The sequence below is a fragment of the Rattus norvegicus genome, chromosome 5, assembly GCF_036323735.1.
Source record: "Rattus norvegicus strain BN/NHsdMcwi chromosome 5, GRCr8, whole genome shotgun sequence".
NCBI lineage: Eukaryota > Metazoa > Chordata > Mammalia > Rodentia > Muridae > Rattus > Rattus norvegicus.
Genome location: NC_086023.1, coordinates 72,644,154 through 72,658,448, shown reverse-complemented (window position 1 = coordinate 72,658,448; position 14,295 = coordinate 72,644,154). Strand labels below are relative to the sequence as shown.

General features: G+C 44.4%; 1 long non-coding RNA gene across 1 annotated transcript; it reads left to right on the top strand.

Moving 5' to 3' along the window:
* Positions 1–1,263: 1,263 nt before the first annotated feature.
* On the top strand, positions 1,264–13,274 carry LOC103692353 (uncharacterized). The gene is made up of 5 exons (XR_592515.4): positions 1,264–2,348; positions 4,306–4,511; positions 5,374–5,505; positions 12,295–12,441; positions 12,875–13,274. It is a non-coding gene; the product is annotated as an uncharacterized LOC103692353 (long non-coding RNA).
* The last annotated feature ends 1,021 nt before the right edge of the window (positions 13,275–14,295 follow it).

Here is a 14,295-nt window from a genome sequence, read left to right as displayed (position 1 = left end):
CCAATGGCAACAGAGGCATCCAACAGTCTCCGCTTCTCCCCTGGTCACCTCAGCAAGGCTTGGAGACAGGGTTACTTTCGGGCAAGGGTAGCCCAATTGCAGCCTTTGTTTTAATCAGCCTGAGCAGCAACTCCATGGAGGGGCCACCAGGCAGTGACATTCCAATTCCCTGAGACACTCAAGGGAGCAGATTCTTGGAAAGAGATGAGAGTAGGAGGAGGTTGGCCCACTTCTCTTTGCCTTCTATTCCCTTTCCTGTCTCCAAGGCCCCTTCAGGAGGGGAGGACACCTGCTTCTCTCTCCAGCTCTTTGCAATGCTTAGGAAAGCCCAGCATCGAGGGATAGACAGAAGTAAGAAGAGTGGAATTGGGTCCCTGCCCTCCCCTCCTCTCTGATATGCTTCTAGCTACATAGGCAACTCTAATGGGAAGAATGCTAATGGCTTTCACCAAGTCTGAAGATGGAGAGACTCCCAGATGTCTACTACTGCTCTGGCCTTACAAGAAAAGCCACTATTAGAATCCTCTCCCCAAACCCTCTCCTCTTTTTTTTCTCTCATTGCTCTCTGAGCAGAAGGTGAGATGCCAGTCTGTGGGCCAGCCAGTCTTTTGATCTTAGCTTTCCAGGCTCCAGATAGGTGGGAAATTGCTGGTATTGTGGTACAGCAGTTTTAGCAGACTGTGCCAGACTCAATACAGGATTTCCAGGCAGAACGAGGCATTCTCTGCCGTCAGTGTTTACCACCTGTTTCCAGCTATGGATACATTCCAGACTGGGTGCATGTCTGCTAAATGGATATAAAGGCCCTCATGTTGGGGAACGTCATTAACAAGCAGTCACTTCAGTCTGCCAGACACAGTAACAGCTTCTTTTGAGGAAGCCTGGGGTTGAAAAAAAATCTAGCTGTTCTTTTATGAGCTCACTCCAATAAATAGCAAATTTAGCAAGCGTGAGCTGAGTCTCTGCCCTCAGTAAACAAAGAACCCAAATGGTAGCAGGTACCTTCCTCAGAATGGATGGAGTAAGTTCTTTCCAAAACTCACTCTATGTACCTGTTACTTACTCTAGAACAGAGCTCTCTACACTGAATCGGGGACCATTAATGGAAAGTACTGGAGCTCCCTGAGCCTCAGTTTCCTTGCTCATAAACGAGCCTTCTTTCCAATGGATCTCTAAATTTAAAAGACGCAAGTGATACTTTGCACATCATGGTAGCCACATAAAGGGTATGTCATAATTGGTTTTCTCCACCCTTTGCACAATTCCAGGTCCTTATTTGTGCACAGACCGCCAGCTGCCAAGATCTCCAAATCTCCTCGATTCGGGCATCCTCGCATTAGCTCAAGCACCATCCACAGAAGGAAGTGCTCGCTTAGAGAAACTTGCTGAGTCTGGAAAGGCACAGGACAGGTCCTGCGCAGGCCTGTCTTGGCCTTGGCTCAGCGGCGCCTGCCAGTTACCTTTCACCTACTTCAGCAGCGACCGCCTAGCGGGGTAACTCCAGGTCAGACGAGGATCTCCGCGCGCCTGCGCAGAGCTGGCTGCCGGCTGCAGCTAAGCATCCCGAGGTGTTTTTTTTCCCCCCTTTTTTTGTGATTTCTGTTCTTCTCAGAAATGAAGGTTGTGGGCCTTGCGGACGTGCACTGATTTTTGTGTGGGCACGGTCGCAGGCCAGACAGAGCAACGTGGACCTCTCTCTAAAGTAGTCACGCAGCACTGACAACCCCAGGCTCCCCGTCCTTCCCTTCCCCCCATTGCTGGACTTCCCGCTCCCCACTCTCCCACAGCTGGGGGCTGCCCATCTCCTCCCCTCATCTCCGCCCTGATCACTGCCCCCGGAAAAGAGCAAGGCTCTCTCCGGAGCTAGAGAGGAGCACATTCGAGCAAGAAGCTACGTGGGTGCAAACTTAACACTCAAGTTCCTGCCCGGGAGGAGCCGGATCTAACAACTAGGTTGCAAACCAGAGGAGTCGCGCTGGTTGAAGGCGGCTCGGCTGCCGCGCGCCTCGGGGTTACTATCGGGCATCGCGCGGGCGGGGCTGGCGCTAGGAGGGGCACGCCCTCGGCCTCTGGAACCACCATAGTGGAAACACAGTCATCTGGAGAAGTCTGAGGCTCTCAACCACACCACCCTTGATGATAGTCGAGGTCCTCTTGACTTTTAGAGAGTGACCTCTTTCCTGGCATCCCAAGAATCTGGGGAGAGTCAACGAGAAACTTATTTTCCAAAACACCTTTTGCTGCAGGAGCTCATGCCCCGCCCTCCCTACCTCTGGTGTCTGAAGTTGGACAATGATCCCCAACAGGTGCAAACAGGATACCTCGGTTTGACCAGGCTTTGTGACTAGGTGAGGGGAAGGGAATGTGCCCCACTCTTACATCTCTGGGATAAGCATCATTAACAGCAGAGCTTGGGAGTTCCTCTGATGGTCCCTGGGCTTTTGAGCAATTCTACAATTTTCAGTGTCACGTTGCCTCTATGTCAGACAAGACCTCCAGGGAACAGTGCTAAGCTGAATTAATTACCTTCAAAGTGAGGCATGTGTTGTGTGAGTGGACATTTTGAGGTCTGCTAGGTTTCTTTGAAAGATCACTTAACTCTTTCGGGACATTATGTTGAGGCAAAGTATGTGGTTCATTCCCCTCAAAGACTGACAGATTCACGGACAGGCACCTTTTATTTTCTTACTCTGCCATCGCCTCAGTTGATCAATCAGTTGATATAGACTCATTCTCACATACTAAAAGAAAATTTGTGATGGGTGGGGGTAAAGGTCTTATGCTTTCTTTTTAATATGAATCGATGTTACAGAAACCCATGAAGGAATGGGTGTCACATGAGAAACGAACCAAAACAAAGCAAGAAGGCCGAACACAGAGAAACTAATCGGAACACTGGCAGTCTGCTATTACTATACCCCAAAGGAGAGTCCATATGTTTTTAACACAGATTAGCAAATACCCTGCATCAAAAAACAAAATCCGGGGCGCTGGAGAGATGGCTCAGCGGTTAAGAACCCTGACTGCTCTTCCAGAGGTCCTGAGTTCAATTCCTAGCAACCACATGGTGGCTCGCAACCATCTATAGAGAGATCCGATGCCCTCTTCTGGTGTGTCTGAAGACAGCTACAGTGTACTTATATATAATAAATGAATAAATCTTTTTAAAAAACAAAAAGCAAACAAACAAAAAACCAAAATCCACTAACCATTCTAATATGAGATTAGAAATAAGGTACTCTCTTGGTTTCTTTTCCTGTTGCTGTGATAAAGCACTCTGACAGAAGCAACTCAAGGTGACAAAGTTTTGTTCTGGCTCCAGTTCCAGGTGGTAGCACACCAGGATGGGATCGGACAGTTACAGCAGCAGGAATCTGAGGTGCCTGGTCCATTGCATACAAAGAGAAGAAGCAAGGAGTGATGAGTGCATGCTCGTCTCCCTTTCTGTAGGTGTACATCTAGGAGCCAAGGGATTGTGCCGCCCACAGTGGATAGGTCTTTCACCCCATTTAATGGGATCAATATAATCCCTCACATGCATATCCAGGTTCCATCTCCCAGGTGACTGTAAATTGTGTCAAGTTGAAAACAGGAGTTGTTACAGGTATCAACAAGCATAGAGCTTCTTTACATTTCTATATTATATAATCATGACAATGATGTGAGCTAATTCAATACAAGTTTCTGACTTCTGTTTCATGATGAGCAAACTGTGGCTAAGGCAAGGTAGCATTTGCCAAAGGTGATTCAGCTAACATGAGAAAACTAATTTCTGGATTTTGTTTTTTATTATTTTACTTATTTTGTTTTTATATATCTGAGTGTTTGGCTTCCATGTATGTATGTGCTTCACATGTGTGCCTTGTATCCATACTGTTCCAAAGAGGGTAACAGATCCCTTGGAACTGGAATTATGGATGGTTATGGGCCAGCATGTGGGTGCTGGGAACTGAACCGGGGTCCTCTGCTAGAACAGCAAGTGCTTAAGAGCACTGGACCACCTCTGTGGCCCTGATTTTAGGATTTCAAAGGCCAGGCTTTCTGCTTTAAGAGAATGCTTTTTTGTAATACATGTGGGAGCAGGGGGGGTGGTGGTGGTGGTGGTGGTGGTGGTGGTGGTTAGGATAGGGTTTGAGGGCGATTAGATTTGTCTGAAGGTGATGGAGTGAAGGTGAGAGAGTGGGCATTGTAATTATTACTACAGCTAGTATTTCTTTAGCAGCGTTCCAGATGCTAGGTTGGTGTTTTGCTTGCATTCATTGAATTCTAACAACCTGCTAAAGTAAGTATCATTGTGTCTTTCAGCGAAACCAAGAAAACTCCTCATCCGTTTCACCTAAGAGCCAGATTCTAAGAGCCAGACTAGGTGTCTTGGGTATACTTTAACTTTTCTGGACCCAAATTTTCCTGGTTATAAAGTGAGATCTAACATAGATAACCTGTGTTAATAACCCTCCCCACTGGGTCCTACCCACATACAAACATGGAAGGAGAATGATTTTTAAACCAAAGTAAGTAAACATATAAAGACAAACATCACATTTTCTATAATCTCTCTCTCTCTCTCTCTCTCTCTCTCTCTCTCTCTCTCTCGGCTATTTGGGGAACAGAATGGAACTACATATAAGGTGATTGAAATGCTAATAAGAGGTGACTGTGTTCAAAGTACATGATATATTTATTTTAATAAGTCTGTCTCTATGAAGCCCGTTGCAATGTACAAGGAATATGTACTAATAAACACGTAAGATGAATGTTTCAAGCTACAATAATGATCTGATTAGTAAGATATGCCCTCTGGTGTGATAAGGGTGCAAATGTTATGGAAGCAATCACTTTTTGATTGCTCCATAAGATGGGACCCATACCTGACACTATCAATGACGCTAAGAACCTGTAGCTAGGTAGATTGTGGTCTCTATGTAGTAGTAGTAGTAGTAGTAGTAGTAGTAGTAGTAGTAGTAGTAGTAGTAGTAGCAGCAGCAGCAGCAGCAGCAGCAGCAGCAGTTATACCTACTACTACTATTACAATGATCTCTATGTTGTAGATCATACTATATTTCTGCTACTATTCTGCTAAATGGACGGAACAATAAAATTACATCTAATAACCTATTGTTATGCCTATAGATTAGTGAGTTTCTCAACTCTCCTTAGAAAAGGTTCTTCTTGCAGGAGACGGGAATTAACACAGAGACCTACAACTGGTCAGGACCGGTGTAGCGAATAAAAGATTGCAGAATGCTTAGCCATCGATGGGATATCTATATCATATCTCCTCCCTGAAGACTCAGGGATCAATGTAGAAGAAGGAAGAGGAAGATTCTAAGAGCCAGAGTTGGTGGATGACTTCAAGGAAACAATGTTTTCCAGATACAACAAGTCAATTGCACAAATGAATCCACAGAGATTGTAACAGCATACACAAAATCTAGATAAGATCAAGCCAGACAAAAACCAAGCACGGAACACAGGATGAACATGAAGTCCTATCCTTCGCTGAAGGTATGTTGCCATTTTATTGTTGCTGGGAGAGGGAAAGTTGGTGTCTCGTCTAGCTAGCCCTTGCCCTGTGTAATTGAAGATGATCTTGAATTTTTGATCCTCTTCCTCCACCTCCCAAACACATTAGAGGCATCAGTCATTATGTTCAGTTTTATGTGGTGATGAGGATTAACCTCAGAGATTTATGCATGCTAGGCAAATACTCTGCCGGCCCTGCCTCCATGCAAATGTCTTGATATAATTTGTGTATATATTCATTTCCTTTAAACATCTGCAAGATACTACAGAGAACAACAAGAGTCCCAGTACAGGATAGATCTGAAAGAGGTGATGTTTGGATCATGAGCTGATTAAGAAATAGAAGACCTTCTTTGGGATTCAAGACTTCCTGGGAAGATGCTACATTTTCCATAGTCTGTGGAAGAGAATCACTTATTGCACCCATCTGAGGAATCAAGATAACACCTTCAGCTCAAAGATAGAGGAATCCAAAACAGAACAAGTACATTAAAAATAGATAACAAAAAAATTCTGTTTATCCATCTTCCAAATGAAAACTATTCCAAGGGTGTTCAAGGTGTTCAATGTATAGAATGTATAGTGTATGGAATATATACAGTTCATGTGTAAGTGTGTGCACGGTCTTCAAGGTATACCTGTGTGTGTTTACATGTGTGTTTATACGTGTGTGTGTGTGTGTGTGTGTGTGTGTGTGTGTGTGTACCAGAAATTGACTTCAAGTGTCTTCCTTGATTGTTCTCCACTTCACTTTCCAAGTCAGGGTCTATTACTGACCCTGGGATCCTTCAATTCTACTAGGCTGGCCACCCAGTGAACTGCAGAGATCTACCTGTCTAGATCCCCCAGCATTGAGCCTTGCAGACTTGTGCTACCATCATTTTTACATGGGTGCTGGGAATCCGAATTCAGGTTCGCATGCTTGAGCAAACACTTTGCCAACTGAGCCATTTCCTGAGCACTTTAAACCCTCAGAATTTTAAGTTGCCATTACATGATACATTCTCTGTATTACCCCATTTTAAAGATGCAAGTCTCAAAGAAGACACCACAGGTAGCAAGTGGTATAACAGGAGTCTAACAGGCAAACATGCATTCAAGCTACTGGCCCTTACGGGTTCCCTAACTGGAATTGGTGTTATTTTGTTCTGTCAAGCCCGGTGTGGGAATTGTGACCGCAGGATGACATTAATTGGAAGTGCCAACGAAGCCAGCATAGCAAAGCATTTGAATGCTGCTGTAAATGTCCTTCCAGGAGCCTTCGTTTTTCTCGAGTATAAAATGTAGATAATGACACCTAACTCACTGGGTTATTTATAAGATGAAATGAGACAATTTGGGTGAGCACACTTTGAAAGCAAAAATATATTATACAAGTGCGATTTGCCTTGCTGTGGGGAAATAGCATTTAGAACATTCTTCCTCATCAATCCACGCATTTTTCAACTTCATTTTGATAATGAAGATCCAACCCCGTCCCTAAAGAGAAATCAATGTCCTCTTATCAAAGCAAAGCACAAAGCCAGAACACTTTAATTTATTATTAGTGTGCGTCAGCTGGTTCACATGTTCTGTAAGTTCTTAGCCTGGATATTTCCACTGCATTACAAGCCAAAATGAGAGGTGAGAGGAGCCCGCTGGCTACTGGGGAAAGCGCTCTCTCTCTCTCTCTCTCCCTCTCCCTCTCTCTCTCTCTCTCTCTCTCTCTCTCTCTCTCTCTCTCTCTCTCTCTCATTTGTTAGAGAACCTTGCTCATCCATCAAAGGCTTTCCCAGGATTGGATGTTTTTCTCATTTGCCCTCTCCTCTTGCTCTGGTGAGGCTCCCGGTCCTTCAGTCAGCTGTAAATCATTCAGTAATACAGATTTACCTTTTCTTGCCCCCCTTCCATCCACCCCCACCAACTCTCCTTTAAGTACTGATATTTTTTTCTCACAACTGGTAACCCCAAGCTACCAAATAAAGATATTTAATAGCCATTCTTGTTCTGCAACAAGAAATCAATATACTAAAGGAAAATATAGATTTTTTTCTGGGGGGGGGGAACAAGAAGGTTCTAGGAGGTGGAACATCTGTCACCTTCATAGGTTGTGCCAAAGCCTGTCATAAATGGAGTTTTGCCTTTGATCTCATTCTCTTCCGTAAGCAAGAGATGTAAGAGTGATGACTATTTGCTTTGCACTCATGTGCTAGAGCCAGAGTTACTAAGTACATTTATGAGAAATAGAAGCATTTAGAAGTCCATAACTTGAACACACCACTGAGAAAGAAAGCCTCATCGGAATTCATGTTGATTGTAATCAGTGTGTGAAGGCTGTGTGCAGAGGAAGGGGGCTTTCTCAGAGATGGCGTCACTCAGGTCTGTTCTCTGGTAAGGACTCACAACTGTCCGTGTAGGCTAATTCCTTCCTGGACTTGTTGCTGCCTAACCCATCTCCAACTGCACTTTTCTCATCTACAATTAGATTTCGTAAGAGGCAGAACTACTGGAAACGTGTTCTGTTCTGAGAACTAGACTAGTATCTTGTATACTTTTTCTCATCTAGTACTAGTAATCATACTCAGTGATGTATGCCCTTGAGGCTGAAGTGGGTCAAGCCGGTAATGGCTTTCCCCAGCGCCGTCATTCTGTGAGGCAAGCAGAGCCAGCGGCATGACCCTAAGGCCCTAAGTCCTGAAGCTGGAGGAGGAGTTCGTTCCCTGCTTCTGACAACCTCTTCAAGTATCATCTCCTCATGTGGCTTCTGTATTCCTTACTCTGGCAATTACTTCTATAAATATTACTTTCTTGAACAAAACCGGCACTTTGTAATGATAAAAATATCAGTTGCTTTTGGAATCTCCATCTTATGTATACCTCTCCCTGGGCTGGCCTCTTACACAGTCAAATCGCCATCCTGGTATTCCCTACATGTCCTTCCTCATCCTGTGTCAGGGAATTAGTGGAAGGAAGAGTAGAAGAAAGAAGGTAAACAATCACTGGGTTGTAATCAAGTCTTTGGACCTCTAACTTGCAAGATTAAAATAACAGCTAGTTTATTCATAGGCACTGTGAGGAGAGAGACAAGGCACAGAATAGAGTTTGGGGAATCCAGAGCTCTGCAAAGTATTGAGCTGTGTCAGCCCTTACCATATGATCTCCACAAGTCAACAGTTCTGAGGTCCAGTTTTACCACCTAGAGGGCGAATCCTAGCTATGAGTCAAGGGTATTGTGAGGGTTATGGCAGTTTGGTTCTTAATACTGGGTGGTTGCATCCGAATTTCTCTGATACTCACTTAAAATTTGTTTGCAAGACTGTGTTTCATTCCAAGTTTTTCAAGTGCCTCTTCCCCCGCTTCTGTTTCTCGTCTTCTCATCCTTGAGTCAAGTGGGAAGACTCAGCTGTCTGGTACTTTTGCACCACTTTTGTACCAAGGTCATGGGGCTCACCCTGCCCCGCCTAACACTCCCATGTTTCCAATTTTCGCTGTAATTTCCAACTTTCTCTTTGTGGGATCATCAATCTAGTCTATGCCAGATATTCTTGTTAAAATGCAGCTTCTGAGTCAGAGGGCTGGAATGTAGGGCCAATTTTGCATTTCTAACCAGCATTCATGGGCCACCCTTTGAGACTGAAACAGGACAGCATTAGCTTCTGTGCTGTATCAGAAGTCACCTAGGCATTGCCACTGCAAATGTCTTTACATAAAGTCCTAGATCTTTTCCATAGGTCCAAGTGACATAAGCCATTGTCCGTTACTGAACTCTATCCCTTTCTCGTGGTAAAAGAGACGCTTCCTCAATTCTTTCCTGGGAACGCAACTACCTGCCATAGAAACTGATTTTTCTTTCCATTTCCCTGCTAGCTAGCTGTGGTTGTTTGAATAGGAATGCCACCCATAGACTTGGGTGTTTGAGTGCTTGGCCTATAAGAAGTGGCACTATTAGGAGGTCTGGCCTTGTTGGAATAGGAGTGGCCTTTTTAGAGGAATTGTGTTACTGTGTGACAGGCTTTGAGGTCCCCTATTCTCAAGCTTTGCCCAGTGTAGAAGAGAGTCCCCTTCCACTGCCTTCAGATCAAGATGTAGAACACTTGGTTCCTCCAGCACAATGTCTTCCTGCACACTGCCATGTTTCCCGCCATGGTGATAATGTACTGAACCTCTGAAACCATAAGCCAGCCCCAATGAAATGTCTCCCTATATAAGAGTTGCTTTGGTCATAGGATCTCTGCACAGCACGGAAACCTTAACTAAGATACTAGCTATGATGGTGTGATAGTTTCAGATGTAAGAACAAATGGTTTGTGATTCTTTCAAGAAGTATCCTGCCTAAGGCAGGGCAGACACTTTTTATTCCATTTCCTTTTTTCTGTTGTTTGCCATGGAAACATGGTGATTGATGCTCCACAGTCACTTTAGGTCACCAGGTATGTGTGGCAACCGTGTAGAACAAGACCATTGTCACAAAACTTCTGTTGCTATAACTTAATAATATGGACCAATACACACACACACACACACACACACACACACACACACACACACACACACACACACACACAAAATCAGGTTTAATCAGGTCTAACCAGCTCATGGTTCAGAAGACAGGGCAAGATCAGGTGGAAATGCCTGAAGAAATTTTTTTTCTCTCTTGTTTTATAAGACTTATTTTACTACTAATTTTATGTATGCAAGTTCACTGTAACTCTCTTCAGACACACCAGAAGAGGGCATCGAATCCCCATTACAGATGGTTGTGAGCCACCATGTGGTTGCTGGGACTTGAACTCAGGACCTCTGGAAGAGCAGTTAGTGAGCCATCTCTCCAGGCCGAAATTTTTCTTAAGGTGGTTGTGCTACAGCTGAATCCCAAAGTGGAGCAGAGCATCTCATGGCGAAGGAGCACCTTTGCTCAATTCTCAGTTCATACCTCTCTTTTTGACAAAGCCACAGTCCCATTGGAGTAGGGCTCTACCCTCGTTGGCTCGTTTAACCTCAACCACCTTCCAAAGGTCCCATCTCTAAATACCATAGTTAGATTGAACTTCCACTTTCTTACTCCCTCACCCTGGGATTACATTTCATGAGTTTCGGTGGAGACATTAAAACCCTAGCACCCACCTCCAAACTGAATTCCTGGTAAGGGGAGATGTAAAGCTTGACTGAGATCATTGGGGTTCTGTTTCTTTTAGCTCTCAGGATCTTCCTGCCTTTGCCTTCTCAATCCTGGGGTTAAAGGCATGGCAAGGAAAGGAAAGAATGGGATTTGACTTTGTAAGTTTAGTCATGCCCAGCTTTTTATGTGGGTGCTGGGGATTCGAACTTAGCTCCTCATGCTTGCAGAGAGTAGCCTAACCCATGAAGCTATCTCCACAGCCATAAACTTTAATTCTTTCAATTATGTGAGATGAACATTCTTTAATATAATTCCTTGTGCATATCTGGGAGAACTCTAGAGACATTCTTCACAAATGTTACCACACTCATCATAACTATCCAAGTCTCTATTTTGTGTTTCTTCCTCTGATTCTCCTCACACCATTTCTTTTATGACAGGGTCTCATGTAGCCCAGGATGGCCTTCAATGTGTTTGCTAAGATGACCTTCAACTTCTGATCCTCCTGCTTCCCTATTCTAAGTGCTGGGATTGTGGACTTGTGCCACCATACTCAGTTTGTGCTGTGCTCACAATCAGACTCAAAGGATTCCTGGATGCTGGACCCTCGTCCTATCAACTGAGCTACATCTCCTGCCTTGAGTATCCCTATTTTATAGGGAGGTAAACACAGCCTGAGAAATGTGAAACGGACTGCCCAAAGTCAACCAGTGGGGAAATAGGAGCATATGAAGTCTTGAGTTTGTTTTCCTAACCCGCCACATTGCATGAAGGGTGGTAACCTCCAGGCAAAGTCCTAGCACCAAGTCTTCTTCAGTTCTTCATCTGCTGCCATGGTGTGGATGCACCTTCATGTGTCTCCATAATTCTCACTTAAAACATCTGGGACAGTATATATGTGCTAGAGGCATACACAGTCTTCGTTTGCTCTCTCTTCTTTATTTCCAGAACTTTAATCTGTTTGGCATGACAACATGTTCAATAGGGACAGGAGGAGGAGGGGTAGAAAAGTAAAGAGCATCAGAACTATGTCAGCTAAGGAAAGCCTGGGAGTAGGAGAGGTGGTCTTCCCCAGGGAGGAGCACAGCAATTGTTTGTCTAATGGCAAATGATCAATGCTGAAGACATTTACATAAGTAACAATATAGGGATTCGACAGGCTTTGTTTAGGACTATATGTACACATGGATACACATATGCACTCTATAATAACTGATGGAAAACAGGCTGTGAACTTGAAGGTAAATAGGATTTGGAGGGAGGAAAAGAAAGGGACAGATATTGTAATTAAGGTATAATCTCAAAAAGAAGAGAAAGCAAAAGAAACATTATTCTCCACCTCTTTGGAGATGCGATCTGCCCTCTGATGTTATGCCCAATATAGGTTGCCCATTTTACTGCATCTTGAATCAACTTAGAGACAAGTGTCTTAGCCCTCCTGTGAAAATATTCTTGGTTAGGGTAATTCAAGGGGGAAGCCAACTCTAACTGTGGATGCTATCTTGTGGTGGTTGGTGGCACAGATATAAGGAGATTCAAGGGGATAGCTTTCTCCTTCTATTTGCCTGACTAGTATCTCCCAGGTGAAATTATCTACCATCTAGGAGTTCAAGTATCCTGTCGCTGCTGAAACACTTTGTTCATATCGGAACCTGACTTCTTTGACCTTCCAGTGTGCAACCAAGACCACGTTGGAGGATTCATGCCCTTAGCACCAGGTTGGGACCACTGAGATATCCAACCTTGTGAACCGAGCAGCTGTGGGTTATCAACCTCTTCAGCATGGAGATGGCCATGTTGGACGACCTAGACCATATTGTGTAAGGCAACCCAAGAAATCCTCTTTTAATAAACCCTTACTCTAGGGTTTTGTTCTTCTGTAGCTGTGGTTCTCAACCTTCTGCATGATGCAACGCTTTAATATGCTGTGCTGATTCCCAACCATAAAATTATTTTTGTTTTTACTTCATGACTGCAATTTGGCTATTTATGAATTGTAATATAAATATCTAATATGCAGGATATCTGACATATGACCCTTATGAAAGGGACATTTAACTGCCAAGGATGTGGTGACCAGAGGCTGAGAACCACTGCTCTAGAGATCCTCTAATGCAGTGAGGGGACTCTGTTACCCAGATCTGCTGGTGTAGTGACATGGAACTCTGCTGGGGAGGGGCTGATGTTTTCTTTCTCCATAACCTGTGCGCTCACCTTTCTCCTCACCACTTTTCTTTGTCCTTTTGTTTGCAGCAGGTATGGAGGCTGGCAGGATTGCCCAAGCAGAAGACAGGAGGAACAACCTGTTGGGGAAAAACCTTTAGAGCATTTGCTTGTGAGAGCTGTCATAAGAAATGCCTTGGTGTCGAAACAACAGAATCTACTTCCTCAGAGTTTGGGAGTCCAAGACTCAAGATGGAGGTGTCGGCAGGGTGGGAGTCCTTCTCTCCTGGTTTGTAAACAGTCGTCTTCTTGCTGTGTCCACACAAGCTCTTTCCACGTCATGTGCTTTTATTCCTGGTGCCTCTCAGAGTCAATGTTTCTTTTTCTCATAAGGGTACCAATTAAGGATGACTTAGGGACCCTAATAGACTCCTTTTCTGTGTTTTGTAAAGAATAAATATAAATTTTTATTATATTTCTTCACCTACCATGACAAGCTTCATTCTTTCATTTACAATAAACTAACTTAAAGACTGTAGAAAAATTCAGTATCAACATAAAATCCTCTTATCACCTTTTTAATTGGGTAATTTAATTATTTACATTTCAAATATTATCCCCTTTCCTCTCTGCAAACCTCCTATCCCACCCACTCCCCTTACCCTGCTTCTATGAGGGCGCTCACTCACCCACCCACCCTCTCCCGCCTCACCACCCTAGCATTCCTCTACACTGGGGCATTGAGCCTTCACAGGGCCAAGGGCCTCCTCTCCCATTGATGCCAGATAAGGCCCCTTCAGCTCCTTCAGTCCTTCCCCTAACTCCTCCATTGGGGTCCCTGTGATCAGTCCGATGGTTGGCTTCAAGCATCTGCATCTGTATAGGTCAGGCTATGGCAAAGCCTCTTACCAGACAGCTGTATCAGGCTCCTGCCAGCAAACACTTCTTAGCATCACTAAGTGTGTGGGTTTAGTGTCTGCATGTGGGATGGACCCCAGGTGAGGCAGTCTCTGGATGACTTTTCCTTCAGTCTCTGCTCCACTCTTTGTCCCTGTATTTCCTTTAGACAGGAGTAATTCTGGGTTAAAATTTTGGAAATGGGTAGGTGGCCCCATCCCTCAACTAGGGGGGCATGCCTAACCTCTGGATGTGGTCTCTACAGATTCTGCCTCCCCTTTGTGGGGTATTTAAGCTAATATCATTCCTGCGGGGTTCTTGGAGGCTCCTCCATCCCCTCCCATACCTCATTCTGCCCCCTCTTCCCCTCCCCATCTAATAGACCCATTTTAATTATATTGTCTTTTCACTTTTCTTGATTTTCTAAGGATCAAAGGGCCTTGCATACACTAGGTGAGTGCTCTCCCTGTGAGCTGCACCCAGTAGTCTTAATTAACGCTTTGTCCTCAGATACAAACACCTTACGTTCCAGCAACTGGGATTCTAACATGAATTTAGAAACATGAATTTAGAAGGGGCTCAAAAGAACTCTTAGCCCAGGGGTACCTGAGCAC